At 32.3% G+C, this 9,718-nt stretch overlaps 1 pseudogene; it reads left to right on the top strand.

Annotated features, from left to right (window-relative positions):
• The first annotated feature begins 2,767 nt into the window (after positions 1 to 2,767).
• LOC145243166 (U2 spliceosomal RNA) lies at positions 2,768 to 2,904 on the top strand (annotated as a pseudogene).
• The last annotated feature ends 6,814 nt before the right edge of the window (positions 2,905 to 9,718 follow it).

Genomic DNA, 9,718 nt, shown 5'->3' with positions numbered 1-9,718 from the left:
AATGTGGAATTGCAGTTGTTTAGCTTACATATTTGTATATTGGGAAAGGAATGCAATTATGAAATTTGTTCTGTTATAAAAATGGAAATTGAAATGAGGAATTTAATCGTCAATTAAAATTGTAAACATATTTTGTAAAAAGGTTATTTCAAAAATAGGTTACTGAACTCGGGGTCATGTCAAGTTTGGCAACGTGACGCATGTCATCCAACGTGCTTTATGAGCACATGTTTAATCATACGATGACGTGACGAGTTCTCAATATAGGTAGAGTTTTAGATGCACTCTGAGAGAAGAGTCGGAGAGAAGCAGAGAGGTTCAGACCGATTCTTCGTTAGAATCAAGGCACCCTCTAAAAGTGAGAGGGTTTTAGAAATAACCATGTAACAACTTTGAATCCCTGAGATAAAATCATGTCCGACCGGTCGAAGATGAAATAAAGGACGTCAACATGTGTTTTTGTATCTGCGTCTCCGTGTTGTTATTCAACAGAAAAGGTATTGCCCATTTATATTATAAGAACTTTGTGAAAATCATCATCTCAAAAATAGGTAAGAAATATATGTAACAATATTTATAGAAACACTCCCTTTCATACAGAACTGTCTCTCTCTTTATATATAACTGTATATGCCTGCAATATGCTATCTCTTACAACATGAACATCTTAAGACATATGAACACTCAACACATGAGCACTCCTAAGCCACCCTCTAGATAAAACATTAAGACATTCTAATACTAACATGAAAAAGAACAATACAGAATCTACGTCATCATAATAATACAACAAGTATATAACATACGCACATATTTTGTACCCTTTTAATAATAACCCATTACATAACAGAACGCACCTCTGTCATATCAAAGGATATAATGTTGATATTGTGAAATTGTGTTTTAAACAGAAAAAGTCATTTCAGAAGCGCCCCTGTCATATTAAAAAACCTATTGTTGAATATGTAATCGAGCTTTTCTGCTTGTGTAGTGATTAGACTTCTCAAATCCAGTTGTGATGTTCGTGTGTTTAAGGTTTTAACTTTGGTCAAAATCGTATGTTCCTTCTTTCATCGGATTAGTTCGATTATCGATTATCGATATTTATCGAATACATTCCGATAAAAAACCCCACGATCACTGTCAGGCACATAAAGTACCTTCGTGTGAAATTTTATAAATATCGACCCAGCCGTTTTCGAGTCCATAGGGAACAAACGCACACACATACGCAGAACAGTTTCTTCTTTATAATAGTAAAGATTAATATAGAAATAATTAATTCTCAACCAAAACATCAGATGCCATGACTGGAAATCGAAAATTTAAGATCTTCATCTTCACAAACTTTTTGAAAATATTACCGAAACGAAGCATAAGTTTAGCGCGAAATCATAGATTTATTTTATTTACTTCCCTTTTCATGTTATTAGACCCATGAACAAGTGTTGCTTCGATGAAAGTACTTCTGTGTCACAAACTTCATTCGAACGCGGCACGCCAAAGTGTTCAGTTTATACGGTTAAACCCTTAACGACAGAATGTCATTGAATTACATCATGCGTTCAAATTTAAATTTAAATACAAGGTATAAATTTAAATAAAACAGTGATTAGGTAAAGTTGAGCAACCATGTTTGAAATTATTTTAATTGTCGGACATAAGTTATTAGTCGGGTGCAAGCGACTCTATAAGTCACTCCGTCCGTCCGTCGATCGGTCGGTCGGTCTGTCCGTCCGTCGATCTGTCCGTAACACATTTGTGCTTGGCCTTTTTGGTTAAGATCAAATCCTGTTGTTAATAGATGCTGTTCTTAGCTTTTTAAACTTTTATTAGCCTTTTGGCCAAGATCAAAGTGTAGTATCTGTCTGGCAGATACTGGAAGCAAAATCCATGTGTGGGGCAGCCCCACATATAAGACCTTGGTCAATGTAGAGGAAACCCTTCATACCAATTGTAATTATCCAGCTCCCTACTCCCCGGGGAGTTGGTCCCCATTTCCCCTTCACTCCTCACATTAAAAATCGGCCTTGTGCCTAATTTGCTCGGTGGGTGAACAAATAAATCTGTTCCGGCAGATATTGGTCAATGTAGGGGACACCCTTCACATCAATTGTCACTATCCAGCTCCCCTACTCGCCGGGGAGTTGGCTCCCATCCCCCCTTCACTCCTCACATTAAAATCGACCTTGTGCATAATTTGCTCGGTGCGATAGCAAATAAATACCAACCTTACATATAAGACCTTGGTCAATGTAAGGGTAAGCCTTCATACCAATTGTCACCATCCAGCTCCCTACTCTCCGGGGAGTTGGTCCCCATATCCCGTTCACTCTTTACATTAAAAATCAGCCGTGTGCCTAATTTGCTCGGTAGGGTAGTAAATAAATACAGCTTTCTTGGCCTTTTGGCCAAGATCAAAGTGCAGTATCTGTTTCGGCAGATACTGCAAGCAAAGACAAGATGCGGGAGCAACCTCACATATAAGACGTTGGTCAATGTAAGGGCTACCCTTCATACCAATTGTCACTATCCACCTCCCCTACGCCCCGGGGAATTGGTCCCCATTCCCCCTTCTCTTCTCACATTAAAAATCGGCATTGTGTCTAATTTGCTCGGTGGGGGAGCAAATAAATACCAACCCTTCATACCAATTGTCACTATCCAGCTCCCCTACTCCCCAGGGAGTTGGTCCCCATTTCCCCTTCACCCCTCACATTAAAATTGGGCCTTGTGCCTTATTTGCTCGGTGGAGTAGCAAATAAATACCGTTTTCTTGGTCTTTTGGCCAAGATCAAAGTGTAGTATCTTTTCTTACTACATGCTGTACTTAGGTTTGTAACTTTGTGATATAAAGTGGGGATCACTTTTCTGTATTAATTTAATGTAAGATGATAACCCACTTCACAACCAGTCAGTCTCCAAGCCATTCAAGTTGTTTTCCAGATCATTCAAGCTGTTTTTGAAGGATTCCAGTAATTTTTAAGCATTCAAGTCATTCTTAAGGTCATTCAATTCATCCTTAATTCATTAAAGTCATTCTAAGTCATTTACTTTTTATTTATTTAAGTCATTTCAGCCCATTTTTCGGTCATTTTAGTTTATCTTTAAGAATTTCATGTCAATCCTACATTCACGCATTCACTCATTACATGAGAGCACGCAACTAATGGCTATCGGTCTTGTTTTTCTTTTACTTAGCAGAAGCATTAAAAGCAATTTAATCTCTGCCTTCACTTCTACTATTATCTATACTGCATTTTGTCGGTGTTAGTTCCTTATCTATTCTAAAATGGCTAAGCCTATCTTTTGCAAATTTCACACGAAGGTAATATATATTAAATACAGTGTTCATAGATATGTTTCGTACAGAAATGCATCGATAAGTATAAAATATCGTAAATACCGATTTTTAAAATTGTCTGACTTCTCTTATAGATAAAAACAAAACGTTACAGGGGAATATTTTACGTTGAACCGGTGTAATCTTGACCGGTGTAACATAAAATATTTCTGCGTAAAATTCTTTGTTTTGTCTATAAGAGAAGAAAGACCATTTTTAAGATTATCAAACCCAAATATGAGCTGGCATTATATTGTAAATAAACACAGACAGAATTTGATGAAGGACATTATCATTATTATTGTTCTTTTTTTTTAGAATTAGTCTACCGGACAAAATATTTTTTGTAATATATAATATTCAATAGATGGTTGATTCTTTGATAATACATACGCAATCTACATAAATTAAAATATAATATTAAAGTGTATTGTAAGCTCGGGAAACGCGGTGCGTTCAGCTAGTATTTAATATATACTGGAACTACCCTACTTATAATACTAGATCATATAATTAAAAATTAAAGAAAATAAAATGAAAATTCTATCGGAGTTGATTTTCTCTCAATCTATCCCACGTTTACAATTATTTACCGTTGTTTTAATATAATATATGAAGGCGAGAATCGCGGGGTATTCTTGCAAGTGCAATATAACTACAATATATTAGAGACTATTCGATTGCATTTACCTGCGTTTTAATAAATCAGAATAGGAGTTTGATATCAATTCGGTTACATACCAACGGATGGAATGAGGAACACACAAAAGGAGAAAAAGCGTAATAAAACGATTAAATGAGAAAAATCATGTCGAAAAAAAAAGGAAGACTTGAGTGAAAAAAAAGGATTATATTAAGAACAAGAAGAGGGAAAAGAGAATAGGACAAAGACAGAAATTATTAAAAGAGAGTGAACAAAAGAAATAAAGTTTAAATGAAGGAGAAATGAAAAAAAGATGGAATATAAAAGACATCAACAGCTTAAATAGAAACAAACAAGGGAAATAAAGAAGGGAGGAAAACAAAGAAAGGAAATAAGAAAAAAATATGCAGTGATGCAGCTAAAGACAGTTTATATAATACTACTATTAAAGCTGAAAGTTATACTTTAAGTAAACGAACGAAAAATAAGTAACTGGGGTAAGAAATAAATTATGAAAGGAAGAAAGAGAATGGAAAACAATTAAAGAAATAAAGAAAAAGACAAAAAATTCTAATAAGAATAACGATAACTACTTAAAAAAAGAGAACATGGAAGAAAGAATTATGAAAATAAAAAAGAAATAACGAAAACCAGAAACAAACAAACAAACAAACAGCAAATAAAAACAGAAACAAAAACAAAAAAAAAACAGAAACAAACAAAGAAACAGCAAATAAAAAAGTATGATACAAAAAAAAAAAAAAAGAAATTAACGAAGAACGAAAGAATAGAAAAAAATGAAAAAACGATGAATACAAAAAAGAATACGTAAATAAAGAAAGAAATCTGAAGAAAAACTTACAACTAAAGGAGTGGAAGAAATGAAGATAGAAAAAAAATCGGAAAGAAATAATGAAAAAAAGAATGACAAAAAAAAAGAAACAGACACACAAAAAATAATAAAGTAATAAAGAAACAAACAAGCAATCAAAGAAAAGAAGAAAGAAATAGTGAAACCCAACAAAAACAAACAACAAATAAAAAAGTATAATACAAAAAAAGAAGAAATTAACGAAGAAGGAAAAAATAGAAGAAAGAAAAAAATAAAGTAAAAAGCGAATGATAAAATAGAATACGTAAACAAAGAAAAAAATCTGAAAAAGTTACAACAAAGAAATAAAGAAAGAAAGACAGAAAGAAACAAACGCACAAAAAGAAAATAACAAAGTAGCAAAGAAAGAAACAAGCAACGAAAGAAAAGAAAGAAAAGAAATAAAGTAAAAAAGAAATAAAATAAACTTAATAAATAAATTAAAAAAATCAATGAAAATTGTCAGCAATAAACTATCAGACGAAAGGCAATTTTGGACCATCGAGAGAAAAATACCGGAACCGGAAGTAATCACTAGACCGGAAACACACGAGAATCTCAGGTTTAATTAGGAGTGGATAGCGTAATTTACTTTAAATACAGCTCCACTCGTGAGTGCCGTTCATTTCACTGTCGGCCATGATTGTTTGTTGTGATTGTCTCAGTATTAATTCTGTTGTTCGAGCTTTTTCTTTCGCATTAGTCGTTCAATTATTACGTGGCATTTCTTGTTCCTTTCTTTTCTTTGTGTGTCTTTTGTTGTTGTATAAGAGTTTTTAATCAAGAGTTTGCAGTGCTTAAGTCAACATTGTTCAGACAATACATTTCCTTGGAAAAGTGTTGTTTTTTTAATCACAGCGCAGCGATGTTAAATTCGAGTGGAGATCGGAGAACTCGGGCGTCCAGGAATAGAGATTGGAAAATTATGACATGTTTATTTAAAGCCTTTCTTTCAGGCTAAGACCGAATCACGTTGTATTGAAGTACTTAATTGATTGACAGTGCAAGGTACCTATCTATCTTTCTCTCTCTCTCTCTCTCTCTCTCTCTCTCTCTCTCTATATATATATATATATATATATATATACACATATATTTATCTATCTATCTCTTTAAAACGCATATCATACGGGTGTAAGTCTCAAATTTATCACTTTGTAAGGTTAGCATGCAAGTGTTATATCTATCTATCTATCTATGCGTCTGCATATACATCCAGCTATCTAGCTATTTATCGATATTTTCGTCATTCAGTCTGTTCAGCTGTCTATCCATTTTTCCTTCTGTCGATCTATCAATTTATTTACCGCTCTCTTTCACTCTCTCTCTCTCTCTATATATATATATATATTATATCTTTTATTCTTTCTATCTATTCATTTATCTATTTTCTTTCTACCTATCTATCTATTAACCTTTCTATCTATTAACCTATCTATCTTTATTCTATCCAACTCTCTAGTAATCTTCTATCTCACTATCTAATTATCTTATATCCATCTATATATATCTACCTACCTCATCTCAATCTATATACTGGTCCTATATCTTTCAATCTATCGATTTATCTATCGTTTTATCTATCAATCTATCTATCTATCTCCTTATCTCTCTATCTATCTACGTTCTATTTATGCAGCTATCTTATATTTGTATATATATATATATATATATATATATATATATATATATATATATATATATGCTCTCTGTTTACATATTTATATTCTGTCTATCCATCTCTCTATATATCCATATCTTCTGTCCGTCTGCTCGTCTTCTATATCTTTATCTATTTGTCTATATACATTATACACGTATATATATATATATATATATATATATATATGTATATATATATATATACATATGTATATATATCGTTCTCGCTTTCTCTTTCCTTATATATCTGAAACATCTGCCTGTTGTCAAAACAAACATATCTTAATCTTTGCTGTAATTATTTGCTTTTTAAAGTTTACATGTTAGTGCAGTCCACCCATCAATAACTAGATACGCTCCACACTCTAGTTTTGTTAGATCGGGACTTCAGTAAGAAAGGTCGCTAGTTGAAATCATCAATAACGAAAACATTTTGTAAAAGACAATGTCAGTGGCTGATAATGTTTAATGTAAGCATTTAGATTTTACGCCTTGTCCTATGTTTGTTTTGATAGAATAATTGATAAGCTGTGTATACATTGTGAAAGTATTCGATTTTCGATATTACCTTGATAATTGGTTGTCTAGCTACACTGAAGGAATGTGCTGCAGCCAGAAATTCTCAATATTGTTAACTATATGTACACTAGCGGACGGGCGCCCGGCTTTGCCTGGCTGTAAAATATGCTTCAATATATTTTTAATATTTTAAGTCATCCAGATTTTGTATATAGTAAGATAGAATCCATATGTTATATATTTTAACGTTCATATTGTATGACATGAGATGGCATTAACATTGTTAGAGAAGAGATGTGGACATTAACAGTGTATATAAAGTAAGATTGAGAGTTTATAAATGTGCGCGATTGCATATAAATACATTTTGATCAAGTGTTTCATATCTAGATAGACAGACCGATAATTGAGAGGTTTGCATTTATGCCGATGGATTGACAGGTTGGCATTTATGCTTTGATAGTTCGTATAAACGGGAGTGTTTGTATAACATAAATAGACACATTTACTTTCTAACACGTATATTTTTTAGATGATGAATTTCAAATAGTTTGTACACATAAATAGACAATACCTTTTTCATGTAATGATGGACACAGGAGACGGCAGTTATCAAAACACGTTGAACATTTATTCTTCCACTGACCGGTTGGTGGCTTTGCGTTCAGGAATTCAAAGGTTCACATATTAAGTTTCAAAAGTGATCGTCTCGCTTCTAGACGATTGAAACCCATGTCTGCACCCAGACTATCGTCTGTCGATCTCAAACTCCCTCTGAGTTTTTTCACTAACTAACTCTCACTTCTTATATTGAGAAATCCATGCATGTCCGGCCACGTGATCTCAATTCACGTGCCATCAACATGCGCGAGTCGCACGTTTCTCGAACATTCTGATTTTCCAATAACCTATTTTTTCTTTGTTATTTTCACAAAGGAATTTAACCTACATATCTAATTTATTTAACCCATATTTTATTATTCACATTCTTTCTAACAATTGAATTGTTTATTTATTATTTATTTCATCGGAATTAACAATTTACTGGACAGCCCTTATCATGTAACACATATTCTATTGACTGTTTCATATGAAATCGTACCCACTATATAATCGTGATTTCAAAAATCTAAAAAAAAAAATTGACTTGGGTGACATGAGCCAGAATTGAACTAAAAAGCAAAATTTTTAAGTAAAAATGGAGAAACAGGGACATAGTAGGTTTTATAATTGATTACAAAGAATGAATATGCCGTATTGTCATTTCGTTGCATTTACTATTAATGTTTTCAGCTTAATTTACGTGATAAAAATATTTTTAAATATTTTAATAGATTTATTAAAATATCTTCTCTCCTTGAGAATCACCCCATAAAAATATCAACCCGTAAACTTCTTCGACAATTTCCTGAGTAAAAATAAAATGAATATATGTAGATGTTTACACAACAGTTTTACAAGGAATCTAGTTTAGGCGGTTTTCAAAACAAAATTATGAAAGTAAATTATTTCGTGATAGAACGATATTTGTGGCAGTAATTAATTCCTATTTGAGTCACGTAAATTTTTTCGCGTTGTAGAAAAACAGTACCCAATTTCTGTTTCTGTATCTCTCACGTAAAGACGAATAAGTTTTATTGATGGAACACTATTTTTCAGGAATCAATTCCTATTTCAGTCACGTAAGTTCTTTCGAGTTGAGAGTGTACCCATATTTATAATAGTGATTAAAAATATATTAACAGAGCAATGCAGCGTACTTTTGCAACATTCACTCGGCGCCTACAGACACTAGTGATTCATCCTTTTGGGAATCATCAGTGCAAGGTGTCACGATTAAAGCCAGTCGAGAGATCCGAACCCCGGCAACAGAAATCATGTCTGGCTTCATTAGCAAGGAGCCGAACCACTAAGCTACCGTAAACGGCGAGAGATACAGTTGAAATTTTTGTGACTTAAAACTAATTTTCAATAGAATAACACATGTATAAATTAATAAATTCATTAAATAATCTAATAATTAGTAATACGTGAAGTCAAATGAAGAATCTAAAATCCAAATGTAAGTGGATGGCCGTCTCTATCGATCAATGAATTTATATCTGCTATTCTATTCATCAATCTTATCTAATCTTTCTATATATCTATAAAATTGAAAATGCGTGTCTATTAGGAAAAAAAGAAGTTGTTTGAGAGTGAAAAGTGATAAAAAAACTGCTGAAAACTGAAAAATCGATGCAGTGAGATAATCGAATTTTTATTCGTTTGTCGTCTGTTTCTATTAATGCGCGTGCGTGAATGGTTCACCCTACATATACCCCATGTTAAAAATAAGTAGATTTGAAAAGCTTTTTAATTTTAAAAATCGTACCAAGCTGACCTAATAATTATCCTCATTGACTCACTGTCTTTAGATTTTGGTTTCGATATCAGCTCGAGTATTTGTTCTTACTTACAAGAAATGAACTGTTTACAAAAAAAAAAAAAACCCATAATAAGACGAAAGGTTGATGAACACATAATATATATATATATATATATATATATATATATATATACATATATATATATACATATATATATATATATACATATATATATATATATATATATATATATATATATATATATATATATATATATATACAAAACAAAGTAGAACTCCGGGACACGAAAATTA

The sequence above is a fragment of the Euprymna scolopes genome, chromosome 2, assembly GCF_053919585.1.
Source record: "Euprymna scolopes isolate OS-2025 chromosome 2, ASM5391958v1, whole genome shotgun sequence".
In the NCBI taxonomy this organism is placed as follows: domain Eukaryota; kingdom Metazoa; phylum Mollusca; class Cephalopoda; order Sepiida; family Sepiolidae; genus Euprymna; species Euprymna scolopes.
The sequence above is the reverse complement of the archived record's forward strand: the minus strand, read 5'-3'. Positions and strand labels throughout refer to the sequence as shown.